Below are 20,642 nucleotides of genomic sequence, written 5' to 3' on the forward strand. Positions count from 1 at the left end.
CGGGTGTCTACAGAGAAATAAAAGAAAAAGAAATATAAGTTAAATGACATGAAAAAAAGGAAAATAAATATAAGTGAAATGCACAATAGACCAAAATAATTTATATTCAAACACCATATATCCTATAGATCACAACTCCATAAAAATTCCAACAATCAAACATTTGCATACACTGGTTCACCACCAAATTTAAGTCTCAACAACCAATAATTAAATAACATCAATATTTATTATTTTGTATTCAAACACTCAATACACAAGCTATACAATATAATATTAACAATAAGTTATAAAATTGGGATTGTCCAATACACATGCAATTACACAGCAACTCAATATGACAAATAAACATGTAACTACACATAAACTCAATATGAAAAATGGACATGCAATTACACAACAACTCAATAAAACAATAACAATAAATCCAAAATCAATTACATCTCAATTTTTCCCGATTCTTATTGGGGCTAAAATCACATTCAATATAAAAAATAGTCATTCCAAAATATGAAGAGTCCTCAATTTCATATTTCAAAAGATTTAAACAAACCTTCAATAATCTAGAAAAAAATTGCTTGTGAATCAAATCAGAAAATTTTCAAATATTTCAAAAGTAATAACTTGCAGTTAGCCACACTAGAACAAACCTTCGATTGAGTCTTTCTCTCCTTTCTTTTCATCCACCAACAATCGATAATCTAGAAAAAAAAACCTATACTAAAAACTCCAAATTAAACCTAATTTACTCCTTTTAATTTGATCATTGAATGAATAAGTTTTAAACCCTATTAACTTCTCCCAAATTTAATACGACATCATTTAGGAATTTTTGTTTTAATTTTATTCAGTTGAAAATAGGGATAGTAATGTTCCATGTTAGATTCAACTAAGTGAGAGGTAACGTCAGTGACCATATTGAAAATAAACTAAAAATTTAGTAACCGTACTATAAATTTTAAAAGTTAGATGATCAAAATGCAAGTGTCCTAAACGTTTGGAGACTATATATGTACTTTAGCCTATGTAAAAAAGTCAGTTATGTATTTCACTTTGGGACAAGAATTCTTTTGGGTTCACAAAAGCCCAGATGTTCATAGATCGAATTCCAGTTTTGACTCTACTTTAACTTGAAGCTAACCCAACATCATTAGTTTTAGACATCTTTCTCTTCCATTTCTCTCTGCTGGCACAAGGCGCAACAATGGCTTCCAAATTTCTACAGCTTTATGGTAAATTCGGCTTTTAAATTCCTCCAGAAACCGCATATTCCGTATTTCTTGAGTTTTTTTTTTACTTTTGGTTTTGATAGGCTACGATTTACTTCTGGGATCTGTTGCCCCGTTTTATGTGCTCATGGTGCCCTACACTAAAGTTGAAGAAAGCTTCAACATTCAGGTAATATTCTTTATTTGATTTTTTTCCTTTTAATTATTTTTTCATTTTCAATAGTAAAATCTCATTTTATTTTTAATTAAGGCTATACATGATATTCTTTATCATCGGCATCGCTTAGATAATGTAAGTTTACCTTCTTCATATCTTATTTTCTTTATTTCTCACTTTAAAGCTATTCTTTATCAGCGTTTTATGTGCTCATCGGCATCGCGTTTTATGTTTGTTTGTTTTGATTCTGATATCAGTATGATCATTTGGAGTTTCCTGGTGTTGTTCCTCGTACTTTTATCGGTAAGTTTTGTTGCTTTTAAGAATGAGAGCGTCTAAAAAATTTTGCGTTTAAAATTACTTTGGATAGGCCGCGCTGATAAACTTGGACATCACTGTATGATGCTTATTTTTTTCTAACAGGGGCATTGCTTGTGTCAATTTTCGCATCTCCATTTGTATTAGCAATGCAACTGCTGCATTTGCCAAAGATTTATAGTCTTATAATTGGTTAGTCATCTGAATACTCATAACTGATGGATCTTTGTTTGTAAATTCTTACTGAGTTTTGTAACTCCTTTATAGTTCTTTTAAGACATGCCATGTCAAGGATGCCAATCACAGGATCAGCTAGCAGAAGAAAAAGGGAACATATTTTTGTTTTGATTCAATGAGATATTTGGGTTCATAATATAATATTTTGTAGCATTTCTTGTAAAATGTTCCGTCATTAACATTTGTTCACCATGCATGCTTTTATTTTTTTTTAACTCTTTTTCTCGGTGTATATTCAACTGTTGAATTTGCTGATTCGACATATATGTTGCCCACAGTTACTGAGACAATGTATTTTTTTATTTTTTTAGTACGTCTGGCATTGGGTTGCATCATACTATATACATTACATTTTTTGCGTATTCAGGTATGTAGCTTTTTTCCCCATGCTGTTGATTTATTTTTCTCGTTCTACTTTCTCAGAAGGGTCATTGTAGAGTTCTAATCATTGGGGTTTATTTGTTGTATAAGCAGGTCAGAAACAAGTTTGGACATCAAGTTGAGGTGTTCTTTGTAATATTCACTGCAATTCAGTTTCACCTGCTGTTCTATTGCTCTCGTGCACTTCCAAATATTCTAGCTCTGGGTGTAGGTGATTGCTTCCTGCCGTAACTTTCTAAATCCCCAATTATGTTATTGACAGGAATGTACTTACTTTTCACCCTTATAGTTTACTTAAGGTCCTGGATAGTTTTGTCAAGTAGATGATAATTGGAAGGAACCCTGCTATGGGTGAAACAAGAATGGGCTAATTCACATCTGAAAGTGGGATGTCTGCTCATGTAATTGTTCCAAAGTGATCAAAGTTTTATATACATGCATGTATTACTATCTAACTTTTGGCTACTGTAGATTCATGACTTAAGTTATATTTTGATATGCAGTGTTGCTACTAAAGTTGTTGAATTCGGGTCAGAAGAGTGACTTATTCAAAATGGTATTATAATCCATTCACTGGTATTTTACTTCTGCTCTGCCTCGTTTGTTACTCGCTGCATATCCACTTTTCATGGTGAGTCTCGAACTTATAATATTAAAGTTATACTACATTTATTATTCTAGCCTACTGCATTTTAATTTTTTTTTATATTTTGTAGCTTGGGGTCTTACATGACAGAAGGATTCTTCCTCTGGTTTATCAGCACTTTCGTTTGTTGTACTTTATTCTAAGCTTCCTAACAAGGTATTACAATGTACATTTATACCTGGTTGGTGTAGGTTATGTAAAGTTGTAGGAATTATAGAAATGAGCTGTTCAATTACTTAAATTAAGAGATTCTGTAATTATGCTTTGTTTTTCAATCCCTTGTTTCAATGGATTGCATCTCCTAGGATTAATATATTTCCTAACTTAGAGTTTCCTAGTTTAGAGGCATTATTTGTATATAAATATTAATATACTCTACTGAATGTAATAAGAAAACATAACAGACTATTATGTTTTCTACAGTCTGTTTTCTACATGGTATCAGGTTAGAACGATCAATCCGATTTTCGCTTCTCTTTAAATCAGTTCCTGTTCAACTCTATTTTTTTTTCATGGCTAATCCAGATCCCTCAGCATCTGAAATCACTTCCCAGATCAGCCCCTATCAATCTGATTTTCAGATTTCAGATTCCTCTCTTTCTCCGATAACCTCCTACAAACTAAATGGAAACAACTACCTACCATGGTCCCAGTCCGTACGACTATATATCACAGGAAGAAGGAAAATCGCCTATCTGACTCAATGCCGATTCCAAAAGAGACAGACCCAAAGTACAACACATGGTAGAGTGAAAATACCATGATAATGTCATGGTTAATAAATTCCATGATTCCTGAAGTAGGGGAGAATTTCATGCTATACCAAACTGCTGCAGAAATTTGGAATGCAGCGCGAGATACTTATTCCAGTGCTGACAATACACCGGAGCTCTTTGGGATTGAGAATCACATTAAAGATCTCAGACAAGGAGACCATATTGTCGCACAGTACTTCGGAATTCTCAACAAGTATTGGCAGCAAATCGACTTATATGAAAATAATGAATGAAAGTGCCAGGAAGACAGCAACTTCTACAACAGGCAAACAAATCAGAGGAGAGTTTTTCAGTTTCTATCTGGACTGAATGGAGAGTTCGATGGAGCAAGAGGAAGGATTCTTGCCACCAAACCCCTTCCATTGGTTCGAGAAGTTTTTTCAGAGATTCGGAGGGAGGAAAGCCAACGATCTCTGATGGTGCCATCAGTTCAGCGAACATATGCTTTTGCACTTGTCACTAGTTCCACCTCTAGGAACCAACAGAGGAAAAATCGCCCCTGGTGTGAACATTGTAAGAAACCAGGCCATATGATAGATCAATGTTGGAAGTTGCACGGAAAACCAGCCGATCGGCAGCTCACACGGTCCATGTTTCAAAAAGAGGCCCATATTGCCTCTCAAGATGATTCCTCCAGCAGTTTTAGCAAGAAACAGATAGAGGAGCTGCAACAGATTTTGAGCAGTATGACAGCCAAACCTACCAATGTGGCTTATACTGCTACTGAAGGTAATCATTCATATACTTCCTCGGTACAATGGATAATAGACTCGGGTGCATCAGATCATATGACAGGAAACGTTGATCTCTTGGAGGAATATAGTGAAAGTAGCTTACCAGCCTCTATAAAAATAGCAGATGGCTCTCTCACTACAGTCAAAGGGAGTGGTTCTGTTACATTAAACAAAAATCTACTACTTCATAATGTCCTCTATGTTCTTAAACTTGCATGCAATCTGTTGTCAGTCAGCAAATTAATTCAATATTATGGTTGTAATGTTGTATTTGGTACTGGTAGTTGTATTTTTCAGGCACAGGACTCGAAGAAGGTGATTGGCAGTGCTAGGCTGGGTAAAGGATTGTACACCGTTGGAGGTCAAGCATCTCAAAATCATGCCTTATCCAGTGCTCTTAGAAAACCAGTTTTATCTTCTGATCTCAATACTAATAAAATTATGTTATGACACTCTAGATTAGGTCATCCTAGTTTTTTCTATCTTTCCAAAATGTTACCAAACTTATTTATAAATAAAGATCCTTCTTTGTTTTCCTGTAAAATTTGTCAAATAGCCAAACACACAAGAAAATCATATATTGCAGCCAAATTTGAACCAACAACACCTTTTTCCATCATCCATAGTGGCATTTGGGGCCCGTCTCCTGTCAAAAATATTTCTGGTATAAGTGGTTTGTATCTTTTATAGATGATTACTCTAGGACAACATGGGTATTCTTAATGAGAGAAAAGTCTGAGGTTGAGTCTCTCTTTAAAAGTTTTTATCAAAAAGTTGAAACCCAATTTGATACAAAAATCAAAATTCTAAGGAGTGACAATGGAAGTGAGTATTTGAATAAAACCCTTGGGTATTTCTTTAAGGAAAAAAGCATTGTTCACCTTCTTGTGTCAACACACCTCAACAAAACGGGGTAGCAGAAAGTAAAAATAGACATCTTCTAGAGGTTACTCGGTCTTTTATGTTTGCTGCTAATGCTCCTAAGTATCTTTGGGGGGAAGCTCTTCTTACAACCACTTACCTCATCAATAGAATGCCAAGTAAGACCTTAGATTTCAAAATTCCTACTAAGGTTCTGTTTCAGCTTTATCCCCATTTAAACATTTTAACTCAAGTCTTTCTCCACGGGTGTTTGGGTGTACAGCCTTTGTTCATATCCACAACAGAGGGAAATTAGTTCCTAGGTCCATAAAGTGCGTTTTCTTGGGCTATTCTTCGAGTCAGAAGGGTTACAAGTGTTACTCACCTTCCACAAAAAAGATCTATGTCTCCTTTGATGTTACATTTTTTGAAAACCAACCTTATTTTTCAGGAATAGAAATTCAGGGGGAGAGTTACAAGGAATTTCAGCCTGTCCAAACCGATATTCCTTTACAGCCTATCATTTCTTTACCTATTACTGTCTCTCCAAAGCCGGCTAGCACTGTCCCAATTCCTAGTGAGGATTATGGGAATAACCTAAATAAATCTAATGAATTACCTTCCTCCTTATCTCAACACTCTAGTCTGTGCAAAACACCTTCCACCACTACCAAAAATGCTCCTAACAATGACCCTGAAACCATAACTCCCCAACCGAAACAACTCAGTGTTTATTCAAGAAGAAGGAAAGATGTTGAATAAATTAGTCGGCCTAGCATTTGCCAAGAACCAGATTCAGATCCTATCGCAGCTGGAACAGAAGGTAATGATGGTTCCCAAGATGCTACTACTGTTGATCTTGATGATTTTCCTATTGCTATTAGGAAGGGGGTAAGAAAATGCACTGCTCATCCTATAAATATGTTGCATATGGGAAATTACAGTCTAATTTCAGGGCTTTCACTGCCAGCATTAACAGTGTGAAAATCCCAAGAAATGTGACAGAAGCATTTCAATCTCCTGAGTGGAAAAATGCCGTGGAAGAGGAGATAAAAGCGTTGCAAAAGAATAAGACATGGAGTTTGACAGATCTTCCAGAAGGGAAGAGAGTTGTTGGATGCAGGTGAATATTCACAGTCAAATATCATTCGGATGGGAGTGTGGAAAGATACAAGGCAAGGTTGGTTGCTAAAGGTTTTTCTCAGTCCTATGGCATCGACTACCAGGAGACTTTTGCACCGGTTGCAAAATTGAATACCATCAGAATATTGTTATCAGTAGCTGTTAACATGGATTGGAAATTACATCAGCTGGACATAAAGAATGCTTTTCTGAATGGGAACCTTGAAGAAGAGGTATACATGGAGGTCCCCCCCGGATTAGAAGGAAAGGTCACTAAGAAAACTGTGTGCAAGCTCAATAAATTCTTATATGGCTTAAAACAGTCTCCTAGGGCTTGGTTTGATCGATTTGCTAAGGCCATGACACAGAATGGTTTCAAACAAAGCCAAGCACACATTATTCAGAAAAATTGCACCGAGTGGTAAGATAACCCTCCTAATTGTCTATGTAGATGATATGATTATAACTGGCAGTGATATAGAAGAAATAGAAAAGTTAAAGATGAACCTTGCAAAAGAGTTTGAAACCAAGGATTTAGGGAGTATGAGGTATTTCCTGGGTATGGAAGTTGCAAGGTCCGAGGAAGGGCTAGTCATAAACCAGCGCAAGTATGTTTTAGATCTTCTTGCAGAAACTGGGATGCTCGACTGCAAACCTGTTGAAACTCCAATGGAGTCAGGCTTGAAATTTTACAAGGAAAGGACTGTAAATCCAGTAAATAAGGAGACCTACCAAAGGTTAGTTGGGAGTTGATCTACCTTTCACTGACTAAGCCTGATATTGCATACTCAGTGAGTATTGTCAGCCAACATATGAGTCATCCTCGAGAAGAACATTTGGAAGCTGTTAACAGAATCCTAAGGTTCTTGAAGTTTACCCCAAGAGCTGGACTTATATTTAGAAAAAATCAAGACAGAACAGTGAAGGTTTATACGAATGCAAGGGGGAGGTGAATTAACTGATAGAAGGTCAGTTAGTGGCTATTGTACCTACGTTTGGGGTAACTTGGTGACTTGGAAAAGTAAGAAACAAGCCGTTGTCTCTCGAAGTAGTGCTAAATCAGAGTTTAGAGCAATGACTCTCGGAATATGTGAAGGAATGTGGATTAAAAGACTGCTCACAGAATTGGACTTAGATGACAAGAAGAATTTTGAGAATTTTAGTGACAATCAATTAGCTATGAGTATAGCAAAAAACCCAGTGCAGCATGATAGAACAAAACACATTAAGATAGACAGACATTTTATTTACGAGTAGGTCAACAATGGAGTTGCAAAACTACAATACATTCCGACGAAGAAACAGCTGGCAGATATCTTCACCAAAGCCCTTCCACGAGTGACTTTGGATGAGTTGTCATTCAAACTGGGTATATACAACATATATACACCAGTTTGAGGGGGAGTGTAGGTTATGTAAAGTTGTAGGAATTATAGAAATGAGCTGTTCAATTCCTTAAATTAAGAGATTCTGTAATTATGCTTTGTTTTTTCAATCCCTTGTTTCAAGGGATTGCATCTCCTAGGATTAATATATTTCCTAACTTAGAGTTTCCTAGTTTAGAGGCATTATTTGTATATAAATATGTAATATACTCTACTGAATGTAATAAGAAAACATAACAGACTATTATGTTTTCTACGGTCTGTTTTCTACAGTTGACTTGCTTCCTGATTTATTTAAAATAGAAGCACGCATGCTAAGCTACTCACCCAGTTGTCAAATCAAATATTTTTGATGATGCAGGAACTCCGTTTTATTATCAGCTCAGTTTCGATCTTTAACTTATCTGCTGCAGTTGCAGCTACTAGAATGTATGTTGTTTTTTCCTTTTCTTCTTTTTTGAAGCTTAAGCTATTGGAAGCAATTGAATAAATGTTAATAGTTCACATATATATGTATATGGGAACCTTCTGAATTTAAAAGAAGTACTTAAGAAAAACAAAAATCCAAGCACATGGACACAGTACATAAAGATAGTAATCTTGTAAGGTTTTGTAGGTACTAGTCATGCTTTAGTTTTAACACTGCCAACTCCCTCAGTATCCTGGATAACCAAAGGTATGATACAGATGTTCCTGTACTAATAAACAACACTGATTTTTGAGTTGATTGTATTCTCCTTTGTGCATTTATTTCAAATTTTATGTTGAATTGTTGGATACCACATCAAAAGAAACTGATATGGGCAATGGAGGCTGATGGTTGGGTAGGCTGTGTATGTACTAGTTCAAGTTTTTATCTCATTATGACTCGTAAACTATGGGGGACTTTTGTGTAACTTGCTCTTGGTAGTCATGCATGGTGCTGATTTTTCTTTATGAGTGAACTATGTGATTGTCCTTTTGTTTTCAATTGTTGTTATGTTAGCAAAATATATAAGTTACTCCATCTTCTTGTTACAGCTACAACAACAGGAATAAGAGTTTCTGGAAACTTCTCAATTTAATCATGCTAGGATTGCTTTTAACCAGGTTAGGTGATTTTCCCCCATTTTCTTTCTGTTTGAATTATAAGTTTGTTTCCTTGTTGAGAACCATGTCACTACAACTGATTTATACAATAGTAGTCCTTATTCCATGAATGTGGGTTTTTCTGGGTATCTTTAAGTTCTATATGGAACCCACTTTATGGATGGTTGAGGTATGATTCTAAGTTCATTTTATGTACTTATTTTATTTTGTAGTCTAGGGTGCACAATCATAACTTTCATGTCATCTTATTTTATTTTGTAGTCTAGGGTGCACAATCATAACTTTCATGGCATCCTATGAGAATTATCCCAGTGGTTATGCTTTAAAAGAGTTGCATCAGATTGGTAAGTCTTTCCTATCTCTCTCTCGTAGGCAAATACACAAATGCACATAAATGCTCTCATGTGTTTGTATTACTTACAACTTGTGTACCTGATTTATTCCTTTCGATGAGTCCTTATGATTTACCTCTTATGAAAAGAAAAATAAAGAAAATAAGGAATGTAGCATAGATTTTGGCTATAAAGCATAAGTAGTTAAAGACAACAATATTTTCTCTGTGTGCTTGTGCATTATTCCTTTAATGTTTTTGTGTATTGCTATGGGTTTAGACGAAGGAATAATGCACAAGCAAACAAGGAAAATATTGGTGTCTTTGTTAAAATTAGAGTAATTAGTTCTAGGGAAAGATATAATCTCTTACAGTTAGGGATTATAACTACCAAAAGATATTCATAGAATCTTATCTAACTGCACATAATCTTTCTAATTTAGGAATCTATTTTCTGACACCCCCTCAAGCTGGGGAATGGATATCCTCCATCCTCAGCTTGCTTGCTAGCTTCTGAAAATACTTCCCAGGTAGCCCCTTGGTAAGTATATTTGCAACTTGATCTCCAGTGTACACATTGGGAGTACAAATTAGGCCACTACCAAATTTCTTCTTTATGAAATGTTTATCCACTTCAACATGTTTTGTCTTGTCACGTTGAACTAGATTATGAGCAATGTTGATTGCTGATTTAGTATCACAGTATAACTTCATTGGACCGTCCCATTTTATTTTCAAATCTTTCAAAATAATCTTCAGCCACAATAATTCACAAATTCGAAAAGCCATCGCCCTAAATTCAGCTTCTACACTGGATCTAGCCACAACATTATGCTTTTTGCTCCTCCAAGTCACTAGGTTTCCTCCCAGAAAGGTACATTACCCCGAGGTTGATCTTCTATCAATTGTGGACCCTGCATGGTCTGCATCTGTATATGCTTCCAAAGTCAAACTTTCTCCCTTTTTAAATAAAATTCTTATGCCTGGTGTACCCTTTAAATACTGTAAAATTTGAGTCACAACCCTTAGGTGTGATTCTTTAGGATTGTGCCTGAATTGACACAACTCCAACTGCATAAGCAATGTCTGGTCTGGTGTGTAACAAGTAAATGAGTCCTCCCACAAGCCTTTGATATAAGCTTTTATCGACTGCTACATCTTTTGTTAAATCTCAAGGCGTGTGATTAACTTCTATTGGTGTTTCTATTGGTTTGCACCTCAGTTTTCCAATTTATTTTCATAGTACAACTTCATTGGACCGTCCCATTTTATTTTCAAATCTTTCAAAATAATCTTCAGCCACAATAATTCACAAATTCGAAATGCCATCACCCTAAATTCAGCTTCTGCACTGGATCTAGCCACAACATTGTGCTTTTTGCTCCTCCAAGTCACTAGGTTTCCTCCCAGAAAGGTACATTACCCCGAGGTTGATCTTCTATCAACTGTGGACCCTGCATGGTCTGCATCTGTATATGCTTCCAAAGTCAAACTTTCTCCCTTTTTAAATAAAATTCTTATGCCTGGTGTACCCTTTAAATACTGTAAAATTTGAGTCACAACCCTTAGGTGTGATTCTTTAGGATTGTGCATGAATTGACACAACTCCAACTGCATAAGCAATGTCTGGTCTGGTGTGTAACAAGTAAATGAGTCCTCCCACAAGCCTTTGATATAAGCTTTTATCGACTGCTACATCTTTTGTTAAATCTCAAGGCGTGTGATTAACTTCTATTGGTGTTTCTGTTGGTTTGCACCTCAGTTTTCTAGTTTCTGTCAACAAGTCTAGACTTTTGGTTGTGAGACAAGTTCCTGTTGGACATAAATAGATAAAAAGGGTTTTTTGTGGTGCAAGCTTTTTTTCCTTTTCTAATTGCAATAGGAAAGTCAAAGTCCCTGTGATAAGAAATAGGATCAGAATTCTCAGTGGTATTTTGATCAAAAATAAGTTAAGTAGTTACCTCGGGTTGTATAAAAGAGGAAGATGATGATTGAACCTGCATTGGTGCCTTCCCCCTTGAATAGACCAGTAAAGGACGAGTAATGTCCTGATCTTTTGCTGAGGTGTATTAGAATCAGATTGTAAGGAGGTAGATTAGTCTGAATCAGGTTGTTAGACATGCTGTTGAAGAGGCTGGTACAGGAGTTAATTGCTGGGTTGATGCAGGAAAGTCAAGAAGTGGCTGAAGTGGGAAACAATCTCTGTCCTTATCTTCCCTGAATGAAATATCCCCCTGAAGATAAGGGTGGGTAAAATAGTTTTCTTTTTCTGCAAAGGTGACATCAGCAGAAACAAAATGTTTCCTCGTAGGTGGATGATAGCATTTGTACCCCTTTTGAGTAGAAGAGGAGCCAAGAAAGATACATTTCAATGACCTTAGATCTAGCTTATCCCTATTTTGAGAGTGTATATGAACAAAGGCAACACAACCAAATATTTTGGGCTTAAGGTTAAGGGAAGGGCTGAAATTTGGGAAGAAACTGGTTAGGACTTGGATAGGGCTTTGGGACTCAAGGACTTTTGTAGGTAGTTTGTTTATCATATAGGTGACAGTTAACATAGCTTCACCCCAATATTGTTTAGGTACATTTTTTTGAAACAAAAGGTCTCTTGTTATGGCAAGAATGTGGCAATTCTTTCTTTCTGCCACACTGTTCTGTTGAGGGGTATTAACACAACAAGACTCATGTATGATGCTTTTCTATTGAAAATAGGGTGATAAGATTTGGTTGAAATCAGTGTTACCTAATTTGTGATTCGCTTTAGTTCGCGGAATGAGTACGGGATCGCAATTCGTTAATTTTACCGTTTGCGGTTCGTTGAAGTTAGACTTCTTTAAAACGATCACAATTCGTGATGGTATTTTTTTTCACTAATAATTTTTTCAATAATATATCTATAGGTTAAATAGTGAAAATATAATAATCTTTTAATAATTCTTTAGTTTTTATAAAGTTGAATGACTAAATTTATAATTAAACCAATATCTTAAACAGTAAAAATACACTAATAAAAAGAGTTGTTCTTTACATGGGTTTCTGAAATATTAATTTTAACTTTTTTCTTCTCACACTTCCACTATTCCTCATCTTCCTTTCTTTTCCTTTTCTAAAATACCGATCCATCTTCATTTCTCTTCCTTTACCAAATTACCTATAAAAAAAAATCTGTCGACTCTACTGCCGACGACTGGCAAGATTGGCCCCCCACCGTCTTCGTTAGCGCCCCTTCTCCTACTGAATTCTTATCCCTATATTTGTTTCTTTGTTTTTGTTGAGATGAGTTTTGTTTCCTTTGTTTCTGCTGTGAGGGTTTTTGTTTTCTTTGGTTTGTTGTGGTGGGTGTCTGCTTTCATGGGGTTTATGCTTCCATTATTTTTACTATGGGTTTTAGGTACACTAATTTCACGGTACGGTATGCCAACGAACCGCAAATTGGAACGGACGAACTGAAACGAGATTCGTAGGGTGGAGAGTGAATTAGGTAACACTGGTTTAAATAGTCTTTGGCATTATCTGGTCGAAACCTTTTATATTTGCTCCAAACTGATTCTTAATCATGGTATAAAAGGTCTTAAAGGTAGAGCTTACATCCGATTTGTGTTTAGACGAAATATCTATGACACTCGGGTACAATCATCTATAAAAGAAACAAACCATCGAGCCCCATTTATATTTAGAATGGTGGGTGGCCCCAAACATCACTATGAATAAGAGTAAAAGGGGTGGAGGCTCTTTTATTGCTCATTGGAAAAGAAGTGCGTTTATGTTTTGCAAGTTCACAGATGTCACAGTGTAATTCTTCAATGTTTAAGGATTTGAACAAATAAGGAAACATAAGTTTTATAACTTTAAAGGATGGATGACCAAGGCGAAGGTGATGAAGCCATACTTGGTCTTTACTGATTTTAGATTCTGATAAAAGGGACAGTGGTGAGGAACTCAGGGCATTGACTTGCCCACCGAGGTCTTCAAGGTAGTATAGACCATTCACTTCTTTAGCACATCTAATCATCCTCCTCGTTTCTTGTTCCTGAAAAATACATTGAGTGGGATGAAAAAGAACACTGCAGTTAGTGTCTTTGTTAATTTTCTAGATTGAAATAAAATTAGTAAATAGTTTGGGTACATGAATGACATTTTTTAGTTTAAGAGTTTCATTTATAACAATATTCCGTTGACAAGCTACTATTATCACAGTATCATCTGCTACTGTTATCTTTATATTGCTTGGACAAGGTGTATAGGTGATAAATCTGAGTGAAGAACTTGTCATGTGGTCTGTAGCCTCTGAGTCAATTACCCAGGAGCTTTGGGTAGGTAAATCCGAGGCTTTAGAGTCCTGAGAAGAGGATATACCTGAGAAAACCAGATTACAAGTACTTGTTGAGGAGGGCTTTTCTTTTTTTTTTTTTTTGATAGGAATTGGAGACCTCATTAAAAACCTCCCTCTTAGTGGTTCTTTACCCTGTGGTAAGAACTAACTAGCGGAATGAGGAAAAGAGTGTCTCAATATATTGAATTCAAACGAAGTACATAAGCCTAAAAAGAACTCCTGAGAGTTACAAAAAACTTAAACAAACACCATTTAAACCTTACTGCTAAACACCCAAACCCACTGAAACACATAACCATCAGCCAATCCCCTCCTTAGCTAATTTATCATCCTCGCAATTACAGCTCCTAAGAATCCACCTCACAATAATAGCATGCCTAGAAACAATGGACACTAAGTCCTGAACAAAATTAAAAAGAAAAGTAGGAACTTTGGCTTGATCATGAATCCAATCCACTGCTTGCTTACTGTCACATTCCACAATGAGTCTTCCCTTCGACACCCAATCTAAGGCGACAAAGATTTCAATGCCTCTTTTGATAGCTTTCAATTCTGCTAGAATGATAGGATTATGACCAACCTTTTGTGAAAAGGAAATAAGCTCAGATCGATTCCAATTACGCAGAATACCCCCAATTCTAGCAATCATACCTGTTCTACTAACAGCTCCATCCACATTCATCTTATAAAAATCAATAGGAGGAGTCCAACATACCTTAGGCCTATTCAAATCCATGAATGCCGAAAGATTATCTGCCAGAGAAGGATGACCAATCAAAGAATCCACCTGAGTAGAGATATTCGAATACTTTACCAGGAACCATTTTGCTAGTCTGAACCGAACAGTGAAGAACAAAATGAGTCTGTCCAGTTTTCCTTTACCAAAAATTATTTCATTTCTGATTTTCCAAATTGACCGTAAGACTGCCCCAGGAATAAACTTCCACATAGCTGAATATGGCTTTAAATCAGACCAAGAGCTTAGAAGGGACTATGGATCACCGGGTATAGCTGACAGAATACCCCATAAATCCCACGAAACCTGGCAAGCAATAAAAAGATGCTGAATAGTTTCTTCACATCGATTACATAGAGGGCAAAGAGTATCATCCCCAATAGGAACCCCCATTTTCTTCAATTCCACTCTCACGGCAACTTTTTTATGGGAGACTTGCCAAAGGAATGCCTCAACCCTAGGAGGGACTAAGCTCATCCAAACACATTTATTCCACTGAAAAGAATCATCATTATAAGATGATAGAGACTTCCTACACGCTTTTACCGAGAAAAACCCCTCACCTGCATCGTCCCATAGCAAACAATCCTCCACTGAATCAATCAATTTAATGTCTTTAAGTAATTCCAGTAGCTCTACCAACTGATCCACCTCCCAATCGCATAGATTCCTCCTAGTCTTAATATTCCACTCCCATCCATTCGAATCAAAACTACCAAAATCTGCAACATTTCCCATTATGTTTGATTATAAGGCATAAATCCTAGGAAAAAGGAGTTTCAAAGGTAAATCCCCTAACCAAACATCATTCCAAAAAGAGATCGAAATACCATTTCCAACTTGTAGCTTTGCGTGTGATCTAAGGCAACCTCCAATAAAATCATCTTTGGTGTAGTTATTCACAATTCCCCTCCAAATCCAAGAGTCCTTGGGAGAAAGGACCTTGGTAATATCCATAGAGTGGCAGCTAACATTGTGTTTGCTAAAAAAAACATCTTCCACATCGAATGCTTCTCATTAGCATACTTCCAAACCCACTTTCCCAACAAAGCTCGATTAGTAAGATTCAAATCAGCAACTCCCATGCCTCCACCACTAATCGGATTACAAATCTTGTTCCAACTTACCTAATGCAATTTCTTCTTCTCATTCCCTCCACCCCATAAAAAAACTGCCATCATAGAATTTAGCTTCTGACAAATCGAAGAAGGCATCTTGAACATAGAAAGATAGAAGATAGGTAAGGAAGACAATACTGATTTGATAAGAACCAATCTACCAGCCATTGACAAAGAAGAGGCTTACCACCCTGCTAATTTTTTATTAAAATTCTCGATTACAGGCTCCCACAATCTCACGCAATTCCTTGTAGCCCCCAACGGTAGGCCTAAATAGACCGATAGAAAGGAACCAGTAGAGCAGCCAATAGCCGAAGCCCAATCTCCCAGAATATCATCTTCCACATTAATACCATAAAGTTTACTTTTAGCTAAATTAAGGTGAAGCCCCGTTATTAAGCTAAAGATCCTCAAAACTCTTCTAACATTCATAATTTGGGTAATGGAAGCATGAAAAAAAATAATTAAGTCATCTGCACACTGAAGGTGAGGCAAAGTGAAATTATGATTCCTGCCAAAAGAGAACCCTTGGAATAGGCCTAAGTCAACGGCTTTCGATAACAACATATGAAGTAATTCACCAACCACATTAAAGAGAAGAGGAAAAAGACTATAACCCTGTCTCAATCCTTTAGGAATAGGGAACTCTTCTGTAGGTGACCCATTAACTAAAACCGAAATTGAAGCGGTGGAAATACACTGTGAAATCCAAGAACACCACCTATCACCGAAGCCCATATCTTTCATAAGCCTTAAAAGAATCTGCCAGTCTACAGAATCGTACGCTCTACTGAAAGCCACTTTAAAAACAACCCCTTTAAGCCCTTGTTTCCTCCAAAATTCGATTCCTTCATTAGCTAAACACACACAATCCAACAATTGCCTCCCCGGAATAAAAGCAAACTGAGTGGGGCTTATAATATCATCAATACAGGAAGTAAGTCTCTTTGAAAGAACTTTCGAAAGAATTTTATACAAGCTGCCCACAAGACTGATAGGCCTATAGTCTTCAATACTCTCTGGATTACATTTCTTTGGAATCAAGGTAATAAATGCATGATTCACCCCATGAGCCCACCTCTTCCCTTTAAAGAAATCTGTAAAAAACAGCATGATCTGCTCCTTCAAATCCTTACAATTGTAAAACCATCCGGACCGGGAGCTTTTGAACTTTCAGAGGTTGAGATAGCTTGCCAAACTTCTTGCTCAGAAAACTCTCCTTCAAGATACTCCCTTTGAGCAACTGACAGTTGTTTAAAATCAAAATTAAAACCATCAGTTTCCAAAGTTGATCTCTCATTATAGGCATTCTTGAAGAAATTGAGCACACATGATTTTCTCTTCTGGATCCTTAGTGATACCACCTTCAGATTTCATTGAATGGATAGTATTAAATCTGCTCCTCTTCACAGCAGAAAGATGAAAAAACCTTGTATTTCTATCTCCATCTTTAATCCATCTATTTCTGGACTTTTGACACCAAATACTTTCTTCGATTCTCAGCAGCCTCCATAATTCCTTCCGAGATTCTATCAGCTGGTCCCAACAAGCTTTTTAGTTGTTAAATTTCTTCTCTGATGAACTCAACAAGCAGTTCTTGAGAGTCTTCAACTATATGCTTTGTTGTATATGGTCCTTCTTTCTCTGAAAAACTCTTGTTTGTTGTTTGAGGCTTCCTATGAAGTTTCCAGTACTTTTCTTTTGTGTGGGAAGATTTCTTGTAGTAGGTGCACCACCGAGAATCCCTGTTAGCTGTTTTTGCTACTTCTGGTTGCCTATTATCTTCAGTAACCAGCTGTTCCAGACCAGTTCTTCTCTCAGTTACAGCTCTAGTTACCAAGGTTGAACTCTCCACTTCACTGCTTTCAATCATAACTCCCCTTCTTTCTTCCTCAGCACGAATAATTGCAATTGCTTCATGCAGTGAGGGCAGATCTTCCTTTCCAAGAATCTGAACTCTTACTGCATCGAATTCAATATTTAGTCCAGTAAGAAAATCATAAATTATGTCTTTTTCAACAAACCATTTTAGGATTGTTGCATCTCATTTGGATACATTGGTAGTGATCCATCTCTTGCCAAAGGATCAGCAGTAGGTTAGAGTATTATGTGATTGACCTGCTTCCCTGTTTGGTGGATGAAATCTTGGTCTTTATTTCATAGATCTGGGCAGCATCCCTAACCTTTGAATAAGTTTGTTTTACAGCCTCCCATATTTCTTGGTTGTATTGAGTAGCATGCACGTATCATTAATCTCTGGAACCATGGAATTCCATAACCAGGACATTACTAACGAATCTTGTTCATCCCAAGCATCAAATCTGGGATCTCCCTGCTTAGGTCCAGTACCAAGGAGATGACTTAATTTGCTTCTTCCCTTTAGGAATATATGAACAAATTGAGATCATTTAAGTTAGTTATTCCCTTTCAATCTATAGGTAGCTTGTATATTATGTAAGTCACCCGTTGGATTAGAGTGACTTCCTTCACTCATTGTGATTGTGACTCTCTAAATAGTCTCAGAACTGTTGGTATCAACAACTTCAACCATGATTTTTGTTGGGGTAACACTATGCACTTAAGGAGGGGAATTAAGAGTAAAAAGAGACTGTTAAACAGAGGTTAACAAGACTCAGAAACGAGCTAAAAAAGCTTTGATACCATGTTAAAATTAGAGTAATTCTCAATATATCTGCTGTAGTAGGGTTACAATAATATATACAAGCTATAATCTTAACTTTAGGATACTCATAAGCTAGGAAAGTAATTAATTCTAGGGAAAGATATAATCCCTTAGGGATTATAACTATTAGAAGATATTCACAGAGTCCTATCTAACTAAACATAATCTTTTTAATTTAGGAAGCTATTTTCTGAAAGTCTTAACTACATATGCTTTATAGCCAAAATCTATGCTACATTCCTTATTAGTTTGCTGAGAGTTTAGTGTTGGAAGCTTGTTTTTATGAGTCTGAGTGTTTATGCGGGTGTGTGTGTCTATTTTAGTAATTTGCACAGGTCAGGCTAGACGACTATAAAGTTATATATCCTTCTTGTTTTGATGACATCCACCTCCCCCCTTTAATTTTCATTGTCCTTACGTTCAACTAAAATTTAGTTGGCTGTAAACATTTTATTTTCCTCTTTATTTTTTTATTTTTTTTGCCTTTTTGGATGTTTCTTCATTGTGGATTGCTGATATTTTCTGCACGGTTCATCATCTAACAGGCCTTCTTTCTAACAAGTCCAATGAACCCTGGGTTCACATCGATCCATTTTCCGCCATGAATGGAATATCCCGTTTCTGTGAAAATGAGTTGCCATGGAGGTAGTTTTTTACATGATTTTTCCTGTCACATGCGGAATCATAAAATTAGGTTAACCAATGTGAAAATAGAACTTCATTGCTATAGTGGGAATAGCTTTTATAAGATAGGGCCTAGCATCAAAATATCATCCGAATAAAGCACAATTGTGAAATATGTAATGCGAGTAATAGGCTTATGTTGCAGGTGAGAATACAGTTGCCTAGCAATATTAGCCTTTTACGGCTTTATGCTGCCTATGGTTAGGGGTGAGCAAAAGAACGGGGAACCCTGTTCAGGAACCGGAACCAGAACTGGTTGGGTACCCGGCTAAAAGTGGTTCCAATACCGGGTACCCTGAAACCGGAATCGAAACCGCATAACATTATATTGTCCAAAATATTAGAGCCTAAATAAACTGAGCCCATACTAAAAAAAATACTTTGAACGTAAAAAGTTAAAAACATAGAGCCAAAAATTAAAAACCCTAACTCATCCACCTAGCAGCTGCAGTCACTCTTTGTCTCTCCTTCTCCCCGTCACACGTCTTCATTGATGAAGCACTCAATCACTGCATCAATCACTTGGATTTCATTTAACAAAGTCAGGAGAGCATCAAGGGCATCACCGCATCAAAGTTTGAGAATGGACTGCAAATTGCGTTGGAATTGCAAATATTGTGTAATATCTTTTAGTTGTAAACGTACTTGGTTTGGACTTTTGCGACTTTATGCGTTTTGTGACCTATACTTTTGAATTTGGATTAAACTTGTCGTAATTGATTTCTAACTTTGCATTTTCATAATATGTACTTTGGGTTAGTGTTTTTTTTACTATTTAAGTATGAAATGGTGGATAAATTTTATATAGAAAAGAGTTCTACTTGTGATAAAAGTAGTAGCATTTTAGTTTAATAAATTAACAGGTTATAAAAGGGCCAATTTTAACATGGAGGCGGCATACCATCACACTTCATGTGTAACAATTAACAGGTTGAATGAGAAAGCTGTCAAAATAACAGGGTGCCCGGAACCGGTAGGTTCCGGTTCCGGATCCCAATTCTTAGGAACCGGTTGAACAGGTTCCGGTTCCCATTTTTTAGGAACCGGTGCAACAGGTTCCGATTCCGGTTCACAAAAAAAAATAAGCGGGTACCCGGTGTTGCTCACCCCTACCTATGGTGCTAGAAGGCTATAACAGCAGTTGTGTTACTAAACTGGAATTGCTAACCTTTGAGGAGTATTGATTCATGCACCATCTTTTGCTAATGCCAAAACTGTTATCAGATCATTTTGCCGAGATCATGGAAGAATATTTGAAACTGTTTGACATAAAATTGGATGGATATAAGAAAAATACTGGAGAGGTTGTAACCCCCCACCCCAAACTTTTTTTTTTTTTTTGCTGTTTTCATTCACTTGTATGTCACCTCAAAAAAGCAGAGACTGCATAGGAGTTTGAGTGTCAAACCCTCTAGGATTATATGTCCTAGTAGATAAAGTCCATCGTACATGCCTAGTTGAAATTCAAGGTGAAACTTTTCCTGTCGATCTTATGGAGCAACTTTCTAGAGAGTTCGACTTGATTTTGGGTATGGATTGGTTATCGGAGCATGACACGAGTTTAAGGTACAAGCTTCGACAACTTAAACTTTGAAAGGATGATGGGATTAAGATCATCATGTTTGGCGAGAATACTAAAGGTGCAAAGGTTATGTCGACCCTTAAGGTACAACGAATGTTGGATCAGGGCTGTGAAGCCTTCTTGGATAACATAGTCGATACTAGAGCTGTAGTTCCTAGGATTGAGGACATTCGAGCCGGAAAAGATTTCTCATACGTATTTTCATAGAAGTTATTGGGTATACAGTCAGATCGAGGG

The 20,642-nt window shown here is 36.6% G+C and overlaps 1 pseudogene; it reads left to right on the top strand.

The window, feature by feature from the left end:
• Positions 1–1,101: 1,101 nt before the first annotated feature.
• On the top strand, positions 1,102–18,848 carry LOC120209511 (annotated as a pseudogene).
• The last annotated feature ends 1,794 nt before the right edge of the window (positions 18,849–20,642 follow it).

The sequence above is a fragment of the Hibiscus syriacus genome, unplaced genomic scaffold (assembly GCF_006381635.1).
Source record: "Hibiscus syriacus cultivar Baekdansim isolate YM2019G1 unplaced genomic scaffold, ASM638163v2 tig00019022_pilon, whole genome shotgun sequence".
NCBI classification, from domain to species: domain Eukaryota; kingdom Viridiplantae; phylum Streptophyta; class Magnoliopsida; order Malvales; family Malvaceae; genus Hibiscus; species Hibiscus syriacus.